This window comes from Anticarsia gemmatalis, chromosome 12, assembly GCF_050436995.1.
Source record: "Anticarsia gemmatalis isolate Benzon Research Colony breed Stoneville strain chromosome 12, ilAntGemm2 primary, whole genome shotgun sequence".
NCBI lineage: Eukaryota > Metazoa > Arthropoda > Insecta > Lepidoptera > Erebidae > Anticarsia > Anticarsia gemmatalis.
In genome coordinates, this window is record NC_134756.1 from 12,401,391 (window position 1) to 12,415,516 (window position 14,126).

A 14,126-nucleotide genomic window follows, 5' to 3' on the forward strand; every position below is an offset into this window, starting at 1 on the left:
CGATACGCTCACAAACTCGCTTATGATATTATAATTACTATCAATCATTCTGTGTAACTCTATCGGTGAAATTTAGGCCTGATTGATTGACAGATGTGTATTATCTGTGTCATACCTATTCGTTTATCTTTATACCATACTAGCGGCACGTTCCAGCTTTGCCAGCGTTACCTCAGATTAACCTTAACGAATTGTGCACTAAAATCTTTCTCAAAAATCACTATATCTATTAGTGACCACTGACCGACAACTACTAGATTGACTTATTATACACAGATTACGAGAGATTATAGTTATTAATTAGTTATTAAAAATAAATTAGTTATTAATTAATAAGTTATTTAAGTATAAGTTTGACTGCCTCCGTGGCTCAGTGGTTTAGGTCACCACACCGATACCACTATGTCGGGAGGTCGCGGGTTCGATTCCCACACGGGACAATTATTTGTGCGATCCACAAATAATTGTTTCGGGTCTGGTTGTGCTTTGTGTCCGTTGTTTGTATGTTTGTAAAAGTCCCCGCGACACAAGAGCAATTCTTAGCGCGGGAGTAGTGTTAAAAAAAAAAAAAAAATGGCACGTCGAGTCTGAAATTGGTTTATTCTCAAACACACTCAAAAGCAATAAGCAAAATACTAATAGTTTTAAGCTAGTCGTTGAACAATAAGGTTGGTGGTAGCGCACCAAAAACATGTTTATCCCTAAAAATAGATCCACCCCTATTTTAACCGTGGGAATCTCAAGCTAACTTAAAGATGAGAAGAGGCACCTGTATGATTTATGTGCATATTTTAAAAGGTTTATTATCAACTAAATTAGACGAAGTTAATTAAAACCACATCGTGTTAGCATTACAAAATTGTAGGAGTATTAACGGGTGCTGTAATTCCTAGTTTGACAGAATGTTTCGTATCTTTTGTAGCACTCTAGTATACCAATTAATCTGCAAGAGGATTGTAGAGTAAATTCGGAAGTTTGTCTTTTTTTCTCCTACGTTTTCGGAGATAACCCACTGAATTTATTTCGATGATGACTTGCATGAAAAAAAAAATAGTATAAGAAACACATGAAAAAAAGTAAGCGACTGAAATAGGGAACGAAACTTTTTATAGGAATAAGACCAGCAGATATTTTATATGCAAAAACATCTAAAAGAAATCGATCCAAAATATTGGTAGTAATCATTCAAAACCTAGGCCACTTCTACCAAATAAGGACGACCATCAATACACAGGAACTTCACAAATTTGACAATTCTAATTGTCAACTACAAACAGAACCACAGTTCCTGTCAACCCATTGGCTATTTCCGTGCTACACAAACAAATCTATGTTCGAAAAAAACGGTAAAACATTTTTTCTCCAACACGTTTCGGCCCACTGTGCAGGATATTCACACAGTGTTACGTCCGTCCGGAATAATAAAGTGTAGAAAAAATGTTTGCTCGTAACTAGGTGTAGGTGCAAGTCTTGCTGCTGTTTTGTTTTTAAAAGAGACTGATTTATTGTTTTTTGAAGACCTTCGGGGCAATAATGTGCACAGGACCTTTTTTTTATTTACAATTGATTGCACATGTGGGGTTCGTAGAGTCCGAGCAGCATTGCTGTACTACTAAAATATCTTTAAAACTTTTGACTGTGGTAGTTTATTAGTCTTTCCTGCTGTCATTTTTTTATTTGTGCAAAAAAATTCAGATCTTTTTATACACTTGTACTTTAATTGGTTACTCAATAGCATTTCAGAAACAATCAGTGAGTTAAACAACTTTTGGCGCGGTCGTTCTAAAGATGGGACCGCGTAGGGGTATTTGAGATGAGCGTCTCCGGTGGGAAGGCACGTAAAAGAAGATCCCAGCTGTTGTTAAAAGTCATTTAGTCATGTCATAGGCCTTTCTCGAGGCTTAAACAGTTTTGAAACTAGATTGACCACTAATAAAAAGCTGTCTGTTTATGTTCCAAAGAGGACTCAGTCTGGCTCAAATATGTCCCTCTTCAAGTGTTTGATTCTGAAAGAAAGATGTCTGGTTATATTTTGTATCTCCTTTTAGAAACGCGTGTGAAACTATGGAACAAATTGTATGCTCTTTTGAAGATAAGGTCATAATTGTGAGAATATTTTTGTTTGTTTACAAATGGTGAACTTGGCATGATAGATTTTGATAATGGCTTCATTAAATAAATATTACTTATGATATGCTTATGATTCTGGTATGGTAGTGGATGTATCTTTCTTATTATAAAAAGATCAGTTAGTTATTCTTTATATTTTGTATACTACCTACTTAACAAAATACAAATGACACTCATAAATTTAACTCAAACGAATCACAATTATTTATAACACAAACTACTGGTTCCACCGGAAGTCGGACCTAGTGCGGTGTAATAGTATATGATGACCACTTTCATGTTCAATGAAGTATAGGCTATCGAAGCAGTTAGTGGTAAAACAGTTTCTTGGAAATACAATTGCGAAGATCATAACTTTTAAACTCTCGCGTTGTATGTTTAATATATAATAGGCGAGTGCAGCCGCGCCGAAACGTTAGGCATTTTAAGGTAAAATGCGTGTTCGCGTTAATTCCCGTATCCTATTACAATTGGGAAGAATTTACAAACAATCATAATCTAATTAAAATTTGCATTAGAGAACGTAAATTATCTTTAAAGTAACTCCCTCAGTTAGGGACGATATACCTGCCCAGTAGTGGGATAGTTGTAGGTTAAAAAAATACAGTCATTTGAAAATCACGTCATTCATTAGTTTACCAATCTAAGTTGTAAATTTAACTATTTTAATTTGAATAAGTAAATGTAACACATTACTATCTTATTGCAGGCACATGGGGTCTCCGGTCGGAATTATAGGGTGATGAGACCTGAAATAAAAAGCTATAAATTTCGACCAATTCTAATTTGTTGCAGGGTTTGTCTTATAGGGGACATTTAAAATCGATAATCAATAATAACTATACCATTGCCAATAAATACAAATAGTTAAGTCAATTATAAACTTTACTTGAACAACTTCGACGCTAACTTAGACCGTAGTCAAAGTTATTTTTAAACCGTTTCCAAAACCCATTGAGTGGTAACCAATCGGACCAATTTCTAGGAAGGTTAGCGCGTAAGGTGGAGGCGTTTGAAGCGGTGTAAGCAGTGTACGGTGGGTGAGCACAAGGCTTGCACGCGTTCTCCGAACTGCGCCCGTCGCCACGTGATACGAAAACTAAACGTGCGCACGCGCAACTGTGACTGTGTGTGTGTTTGTGTGTGTTAAAGGATTATAGTCTAATAAGGGTGAGATTATGTTTTTCGGATTGATTTATTTGGGTGGTTAAAGAAAGTGGTGATTGGTTTTAAAATGGTTAAGTTTTGAATTTTTTCGTTAAAAAGTAAGTTTGTTTTATTTTTTTACGTTTGGTTATTGCAATGTTTACCCTATTGTTTACTTGTAGGGTTGAATTTAGAGGGTACTTTGATAAAGGAAGACAATTTGACACGCCCTGAAGGACGCAATAGTGATTTATATTCGCGGTCTTCAAGGCGTGGCCTGTCTATCCCAAGCTTTATTATTTACTACTAGTAGTCAAGATTGAATTAAGCTTACAATTAAAAACTTGAATGAAAGTTTTCTTTAAGAATTTAAAGAACTCCATGTTTATTTTAATATACCTAAGCAATTTCTATTCAGCTTTATGAATACTAGAAATTATGATACCACCAATAACCTTTCGTGAAGCATATTTTTTTTTATTATATGAAACGTTTTTTTAACTTAAATAACGTTTATTTCGACCCGCAAAATGATAAGTCACAACTATTTATTTTGATATCTAGTTTCAACACCCAGTGGTTTAACTCATTAGTATTCCAGCCAGAAGTATTTTTGAACAAACATTTGAACTCTCAATTCAGTATTTGGATAAAACCATTATTACTTGCGAGTAGTGTAATAAATTTGTACTGAGTAAGTAGTAATTTACTTATAGACACATCCGGTGTTTAAATCTGTTTGCTTGAAAATATTCAACTTTTTATAAACTGGTATTTTGATAGGTTTATGAACTTTGCCTTACTTTATTTCCTATATTCAAAGTCAATTTAATAACATAAAGGTAAAGTAAAACTAACAACAAATATAATATACTAGCTGACCAGCGCAACTTCGCTTGCGTCACATTAGAGAGAAAGAGTGATTTATTCCCCCGTTTTTGTAACATTTTACAAATCGTACTAGTAGTTCCTGAGATTAGCGCGTTCAAACAAACAAACAAACTCTTCAGCTTTATAATATTAGTATAGATGTGGGTTGTTCTTCACGTAAACTAAAACTTACTTAGTGAAAACTTATGAACCCACTCGCTTATAGCTATGAGCAGTTTTCTTATGGACGGTAAGTTAGTTAATCTACCGCATGTAAGTAGATCAACTACAATAATCTCAAATCCTTTGATTTTCTGACACTCTGATATTATAAAATCTAGCATAGGTATATTGATAACTAGAGGCAAAATGTTGATTTTTTTACAAACTCACTGTGTCTTCAAAGTCATGAACATTATCTTAATATTTTCATGGAACCTTCATTAGTTTTCATATTTTATTTTACTTGCAATGTTTGTCATTTCTTCCTTAAATGTCAAAGTAAAACAATCATATATTTACAACATATATTTACATAGTAAACAATTCATAAACATCCACTTTATTTAAAAAAATGATTTATCAATATTCAAAAATCATGTGAACACAAACATCCGTTATGATTTTCCCGTGATTTTTAAAACAACATATACTAACGATATGTAAACAGTATACTTAGATATAATCATATATCGTGAACACGTTTAACATGTTGTACAAACACTATTAACGGTTTAAACTAACTTCTGTTAGGAAGTTATAAACAACATAAACGATTAAAAGTTAAGGTTTTTGAGCTTAAGTTAATTACAGCAATTATGCAGTTAGAGATCTTATCATTTCAAAACAAAAATCTAATTTGTATATTTGAAAGTTTGTCTTATTTAAATCTCTCCATAATCCGAATTTTGCGGATATACTTACTTATAATGTTGTCGACTCGAAATCAATATTTTTTTATGTTTTGATATTCATATAAGGTTTCGATCGAGTACCGTACCCTGTGCGAAATTACTAATATATATAAATTGAACCTTAACTTTAAAATGGACGTTTATAAATAGACGATACGAGTTTATAAACCAAGCAAAAACTTCAAAACTGCTTTAACAAATCTAGAATTTCATTTCCACGTCAATAAAACGCAATCTTAATAATATTGCAATCAATAGTAGTAGGAAATGTATAAAATATGATGTTCGCGATATACATAATAATATCCTCTTACAAATAGCCTACGGGTTAGAGAAGCCAGTGTATCCGCAAGCCGTAGCTGGTGAATGTTCAAGTCATTTCCTTCGTTTATTAAGAAAAAAACAAACTAGGGTACTAAAATGAGGACTATAGGAAGTTAGATGAAAAAATAGAGTAAAAAGTTACTAAATTAATAACAAATATCTTGAGTTAGAATAAGCAACGAAACATTTAAATCGCTGAAAATTAATCTAAAATTCATTTATAAGAATTATAACATTCGTCTAACAATACATGTTATAACTAATTTTACGAGGTGACTCACTGGGTTACATACGTCTATATGAACATTTAAAATGTTGAATTGTAAAAAAGTAATTGTTTGATCCACAAGTTCAAGGGTCTCTACGCTAAATTTTATCAAAATTAATTCAGCGTTCTAGAAACAGAAACGGTACAGACAGACGCATTTGTAATATTAACATTAAGTAGGTATGTTTTATTGATAAAATTGTATAGCGTTATTTTTAGGAAAATATTCGGTAAATTTGCATAATTATATTTCCCTCATGATGGGTAGACCACCACTGTAACGGACACTTTATAATTGATAGTCTTGTTCATAAATAAATATTGTTCATATTAATACATTTTTATAAGTTTTACGGCATCCGCGGGAAGTCTATTAAAATGACATAAACTTAAACAGTTATGATTTTACTAAATTCTTTTGAGATGATATTAAAAAATATATGTATTTATGAACTATTATTCCACTTTTAAATTAAGTAGCTATAAAAATATTTTATGTTTGCGTACAAAATACGACTAAAGTTTAACTCATAGTAAATATCTTATAAGTTATATGTAATTTTATGTCCTAAGTTGGGTAAACCTTAATATTTACTTTAATGTTTTTGATTAAAACATATTAATGTGTATACTTGTATAGTATCACAGCTAATTCTGTGTGTCTATCCATTGGTTTATTTCTATTAGTAAAGCTTTCTGTTCTGTTTCAAAATCTGGCTTAACACACATTTTTGTAATACCAATGAAGCAGTATCCAAAATTTATCCAAAATATTACATGCATTTTTAGTCATTAAAAATACATAAATATTACTTACTAGCTGACCCGCGCAACTTCGCTTGCGTCACCTAAGAGAGTGGGTCAAAATTTTCCCCGTTTTTGTAACATTTTTCTTTGCTACTCCGCTCCTAATGACCGTAGCGTGATGTTATATAGCCTATAGCCTTCCTCGATAAATGGGCTATCTAACACTGAAAGAATTTTTCAAATCTGACCAGTAGTTCCTGAGATTAGCGCGTTCAAACAAACAAACAAACAAACAAACTCTTCAGCTTTATTATATTAGTATAGATATGCCATCTTATTTATAACATTAAATATTTTATCTCGTTTCAAATAAGGTATGTATTGTATAAATAATATTTTCTTTCTTTCTCATAACATTCTTTACTTAAAAATCTCGTAAGAACAATCTTTCGCCTCTCATAGTTAAATTAAAACAAAACAATGCATTCTGGTTCGCAACGACCGGATTATAATGGTACAGCCCCGCCCTAATAACTCAGTAGGGGAATTAAAAACTGCAAACTTTTGTCCATAATCAGCATGTAGTTGTGCACTGTGCAGTGTACTCTTTGTTCGACGATTTAATGGCTTTGAACCAGTGGGTAAGTGGTATATTGGAAATATCTCTGTACGATAATGATGTACGTTTTTTAGATTTTGTATGAGTACGAAAGTTTAAAGTATATTTTTGTAAAACAAGCTGCGCGCAGCCTAATATTTAGAAATATTTAGAAGTTTAATCCAGCTTTGTTATGATAGGTACTTATGATCTTTTACAGCTAATAAAATTCTAGACACAATGCATAATAATTATGTAGAACTAATAAATCGTGTATTTAAGATCATGTTTAGTATAGTATAGTAAGTTACTGTGCAGTTATAGTACCTAGTGATCGATAAGGGAAAGATTCTTGTTTGTCTTGTTATGTAAAGATAAAATCAGTTCGATAGCCTTTCAAGGAAGTTATTCAGCTAAACTTGTCAAAAACCCGAATTCTATTGGTAAGCAACGACTCAAAACAGCCGCGGTACGGACTTCAACTGAATAATACCCTAATTAAACCTTCAGAAACATAATCGTCAAGTTGATTTACTCTTAATCATCAATTAGATTGCAAAAATCATCCATAACATGCAATCCAAAGGCTATCGAAACCCAATAATTGAAAAAGCACTTAAAATACCACAAAAAATCCGCAAGCCGGTGACAGTCGGACAAATTTGAGCGAAGGTTTTAGGGTCTCCCTTCAGGCGCAGGACCCCAAAAACATTAAGGTGGACCCTTATCAAAATTCACAACAATCGCAAGGTGATGGGAGAAAGTGATGACGGTGAGGCCAAAATACTCATGTAGCCCGCAGGTTTAATGGTGGAAGGTATGGCTTTTGATGGTGAGGCTGTAGGTTTGATGGGGGTTATGTAATATAAGACCAAAGAGAAAAGCATATTTTTTTATTGCAGAAGTGCTGTTTTGATTGAAGATGATTTTTTTTTTAATAAGATTGTGTAGTCGAGGAATTTAATAATTAATAATAAATATGCTACATCAAAGTATTTAAAGATCCAAAAAGTTCACATTTTGACACTATTTGTGGAACGACCAAGTGTCTGCTTCATGTAGGAATCGTACTCACGACACATACTTTCTGCACACCTTGCTTTAGACAACGTTAAACCAGAGAGGACCATAGAAGGTTAGCTATTAATCAATCACAATTAACACTTAAACTCGAAGACTTAACCGTATTAACTATAATCAGTGTTATTTCCAAAAGATTCTCCTTACGTTTCTTCTTTGATTATTTAGTTCAAAATAACAAGCGTTGTCTCATCAATGTATGTTATTTCTATATAATCAACATGAAACAAGAAGCAACCCTCCTCTAAACTCGGTGTGGCGGATAACTTTTTAACTAGATTTCGGTCAGCCAGCGTGCGACACACGACATTGCATGACTATCGATCGGTTCATTTTGAAATACGCTACAATTAGATTAAGTTTAGCAGCAATGTACATTTTATGTTCCGAACTTTCGACTGTGAAGTTTGCTAATCCAAATTTAGTAAACATGGTTGATTAAGCATTTATTCATTCAAAATTATTTGATTATACCATCTACTTTATAAGAAATCAAATAAAGCTTCATTATATTGTGACACTCAAGAGAAATACTTAATTTTATCTTAATCCTAATACTTTTAACTGATTTCCAAACAAGATACGTTTTATTTTTTAAATTATATTACGTAGTTACGATATAACGGTGATTATACTAAAAAAAAAAATATATTAATGAGAATTTTCTCTACTCAAAATCAGATATATTTTCTCTGGTGGTTGATTTGTGGAAGCTCTTTCAATAAAGAATTTAGCTGTAAAAGCGTAACAGGTTGACTTTCGCATTAACATTATTATCATCATTTATTTCCTACTACGCAACAGTTCGATCTTTACCAATACCTCCAGTAGTACCGGTAACCTTTAATAATATACTAGTACAGTTTATATACAGAGATGGTATAGTCTGGCAACTTCGTAGAGAGATGTGTCATCTCGTTCTTTCTTTTCTTTCTTAAAAAGACAACTTCTGCACTAAAAATTGCTCTTGTGTCTTTAACAAACACACAAACAACTAACACAAAGTATAACCAGATCCGAAACAACTATATGTGGATCGCACAAACATTAGTTCTGTGTGAGCATCGAACCCACGACCTTTTGACGTTTAAAGTACCTGTATACTATCTAACACGGCACTGTCAGCTGCATAAGTCTGTGGGTCGTGTGCGTCAGAATGGCTGGTTGCCTGTGGCGTTGGTATATGAGAGTTGATTTGAAAATTGCTACATAATTGCTTATATTTGCTACATATAATAAATAATTGCTACATAGGATATATATGTAGAAATAAAATAATTTTTTTGACCAGCCATCCTGACGTTTGGTTGGCTGGTCACCTCCTAGTTAAAGTTAAGCATGCAGAGTTTCCCGAAATGTACTGCGTCAATAATTGCTACATATTTACTTCATTTATCTAATTTATTTGGAACTTCAAACATATGTTAAATCAAGGATATAGCAATTATTTAAATTATCCCGATGAAAAGTGCCTGATAAAATAATAAAAGCAAATAGCTGCAGTGTGTCTTCACTCAACGGTATTGCTATTTTAGGAGGCAGGCGTTTGAAATAATAATTGTTAAATAGCATGTTATGTTATGAGTAGGTAAGTGGATAATAAGCACATTAAAAGTGTATCGTAAATAAAAACAAAATGTAGGTCGTTCGTAAGATTCAGTTTAATAATATTACAATTTACTTAAAAAATATTCAATTATTAATTTATCTTATTTTCACATTATTTTTTCGCATATATTATACAATGTGGAATTAGCTTCTTTTTACTCTTCGTAATTTTTTTCGATTCGTCATCATAACATTTCCATTCTGAATTTCGTCTGCAATGAGCTTTGTAGTGACCAATTAATGTTTTACATACTGGGGGCACAAATTCTATAATTGATAGTAAATGAAACTCAGATCCTTCTAACAAAAGAGATGTTGGTGGATCATCTATTGAAATAAATTGATTGGAATGAAATTCAAATGCAATAAGATCTCGCAAAGATATACTAAATGATTTTACACCTTCACATGTACTTCGCCGGCATTTTGTAACTTCTTGAACGTTAATTAACGTGTTTGCGGATTTAACAATTAACATGCTATTTACGATTATTATTTCAAACGCCTGCCTCCTAAAATAGCAATACCGTTGAGTGAAGACACACTGCAGCTATTTGCTTTTATTATTTTATCAGGCACTTTTCATCGGGATAATTTAAATAATTGCTATATCCTTGATTTAACATATGTTTGAAGTTCCAAATAAATTAGATAAATGAAGTAAATATGTAGCAATTATTGACGCAGTACATTTCGGGAAACTCTGCATGCTTAACTTTAAACTAGGAGGTGACCAGCCAACCAAACGTCAGGATGGCTGGTCAAAAAAAATATTTTATTTCTACATATATATCCTATGTAGCAATTATTTATTATATGTAGCAAATATAAGCAATTATGTAGCAATTTTCAAATTAACTCTCATATACCAACGCCACAGGCAACCAGCCATTCTGACGCACACCTGTGGGTCACTAATGTTCCAAATTATTAATTTAATTAATACCTTCTTTTAATTAATACCTAGTGATAGTCAAGCGGTAGAGGGTTCGGGAGGGTTCGGGAGGTTCTTGAAGGTACGCAAAGTCCCTAACACGCACTTGGCCAGCGCGGTGGGCTAAAAACCTAACCCTTCCCTCATTCCAGCAGGAGACCCTTGCCCAACAATGGGACATTAATGCATAATGGTTTCTTTACTAAGTTGTCTAGCTATAGTATAAGTACAGAGAGAAGGTAGCAATGCACTCTCGGTGAAAGGTTATGTAACGTTACGCATCGTTTCAATTCCTAGAGCCATTTATTACCTTTGAGCCATATATCAATTGAAATAAGATCTTTGTCGATGTTCATTTTGTTGAATTCATCGTTCAAATATTAAACTAACTAAACAGAGAAGAGTTTTTGTGTGTGTGTGTGTCTGTGTGACACACACAAAAACTTTCCTCTCTTTAGTATTTAATTTTAATATTTAATTTATTAAATTCATTGCCAAGGACACCGTTTTAAAATCAAAAAGAATTCTTAGTTAGAATGATAATAGTACTGACTACAATTAGTCTGGGAATTACATTCAATGTGTAAGTAAATAAGACAGTTTTTTTAAACTGTTAGGACTGATATACATAATATACAATTATAATTAAACTAATTAAGCATATAATTTGATTAAAACATGAAAAAGAGAAGCCTTAAGATTGTCAATTATCGCCGTTTTGCTCCCCATTTTAATTGCAATTGTTAGGCTTAGTGCATCCCTTTGTAAATCGAAAATATGCCATTGATAACAAAAAAAAATGTTAAAACGATATCTTCTGCTTTCGATAAATTTTTTTGCAAAGTAATAACTCTGTACCAAGAAGTAACCCAATTATAATCACAAAAACTCTTTTCCATTTATCAAAAAATATTCCTTTTTAAAACCGCAACATCGTATCTGAAACCTTCATTAATTTATTTAAATTGACTCTTAGCTTTTTCGCGGACGATGGCGGCTAATCCGCTGAAACGTAATTTTTCTTTTATCCTTCGAGTACTGAAATTATTTCAGTAATAGGTTTCTTTTTACAGAACTTGATTATACTGTTACAATGGCTTAGCTCTGATTTATTGTGGCTTTTGGGTAACTTGAGTTATGTACATAATTGTCGCTTGGTTTAATTTCGAAGGTAAACGTTTAATAATTGTGTATTTATAAGTTTTATTCTGTAGAGTTTGGCACATTTCTCTTAGTCAATGGCTATTTTTCATTACTAAACATAGGCTCCTTTCAAAATAATCAATTTGTCAAAATTACAAACAGTGTAAAGCGCTTCGAAGACCAGCGTTACGCACACGCCTAGCTTAATAATTCAAACATTTTTTTTACTTATAATTTAATTTCAATAAAAAACATTACAACTAGTAATAGAAAATCGTCTTAAACGCTTGTATGTCAAAGATAATCCTAGTATGAGCAATTTTTCGGCTAACCCAATTCTGAAATGATCTAGTAATACACATACTCTTATTCAAAACCTAAAAAATGGCAGAGAATAACCTTCAAGTTTTCCATCCAAAAATATAAAATAGCCTACAATTTTTCCATCTAAAATATAAAAATTCTCTCCGAGCACTTCCTTCCCGCGGAGTAAATGTTGAACGCGATAAAAAGCAAGCGTCTGATTATTTAAATGTTATTCACTGGTCGTTTGCCATGTTAATGCGACGATGGTTTAACGTAATTATTGTGCTTCACAACTTTGCTGCTTAGATGTGTAGAGATTTTAGAAACGACAGACCTGGTTTGTTAATGATTAGTAAGTTAAGTAAGCTTTGCCGTGGTTTGTTTGTAGATTGGTTGACGCTTTTTGATCCCATCGGTTTTATTGGAACTGTATAACACCGCGATAAACAAAGATTTGGCTTTTAGTTGTTCGTGTTGTTCGTTGTGGGAAATGAACACGTAGTATTGTTCCCACATTTGGTTTTAACTAATTTCACGTTTTAGTTTTAAAATTAAAAATAAGAAGATAACTGAACTGGGGTTAGGCAACGCATTGTGAATAATAACTCATACGCTACTTCATTTACCAAAGAATTAAACTAATCTCATTCATTTTAACCTAAAATCGATCAAAATACAGTCACGACCAAAAATAAGTATACAATCCAACCCAATCAACTTCATCATCAGACCGACTAAACTACACTTCAATACCAAAAAATCGGAGCACAACAATAACAAAATTACTATACAATTAAAGCACAGAACACAAGCGTGAAAGAACAGCTCGTAATATCCAAACGGTTACAGACACGATGATACAATTATCTCAAAACGCTCATTAAATTAAAAGTATGAACCGAAACTGGTCCGTTCCGGCGCCTGTTAGCTTAGGAGGGTTTTACACACGCCGCGTGGACGCTGCGATCTGACGGTTGAAATTTGATAGTGTTTTTATAAGCTGCGCAGCCAATGTGTTATATTATCGTTACTCATGGCAATGTCCAATTAAACTTCTTTGGAATACAGTTAAATTAAATTTAATTTAATTATTTTTTCTAATCTAGTAATACATTTAAGGCGTGGTAATCATACTTGATAGATAACGATTAAAGGCTTCCGTAAAAAAAACATTTTTGAGCATACTGAAATAAAGCCACTTTGATCCAAGTCAATTAATTGATCAATGACATGGACTAGATTGATTATGGGATTTTTGGGTAAACAACCCTTCTCTCCGCAAATATTCTAAAATTATACTGATTCATTATACTGACGTCTCTCAATATAATTTTCACTTCACAAAATTTTCCGTTAAACTTTATAAATTCAAAGTCTATTCAACTTTGTATTCAATAAAGCTACCTTTAAAATATCGGTTCAAATCCCATTGAGCCCCATTGTTTTCCCATCATAAATTATAGCGCCTGCAATCATCGGTAGAAGCCATGACTTGGTTTATAAATAAATAACCCTTAATTATACAGAAACTGTCACAAACCTTATTTATTATGCAGGACAGGGCGACGACTATTAAGAAATATTTATTTTGGACTAAGAAACAACTTTTTTAAGGAAGGTAATGATTGAGGAAAGAATATAAGATTTACAAGATAATCGATATACTTAAATGTATATCAGACCTATCTTCGAGTAAATACTCGTAAGGAATAAATACAGTAGATGGCAAATAAAAAGCAAAATGGAATTCGCCACAATTCTTATTGCTTGTCACTTGTAAATAAATAATTCTTCGCTCATTATTAATTACAGAAAACCCACCACGACCTATGAATTTGATGAAAAAAATCACGAAAGGAAATTATGGAATGAATGTGGATTTATGATTGAAAATATAAACTGCAAGATTTTTGACAATTTTCAAATTTTGATATCCTACTGACCTGATCATTCAGCAAAAATATTATTATTTAAAATTAAATTAAATATTTCGAGGCAGTCCAGTGAATTTGGCTCCAAAAGACCAAAAGTTTCAAACACGTTAAAAATGAAAGAGGC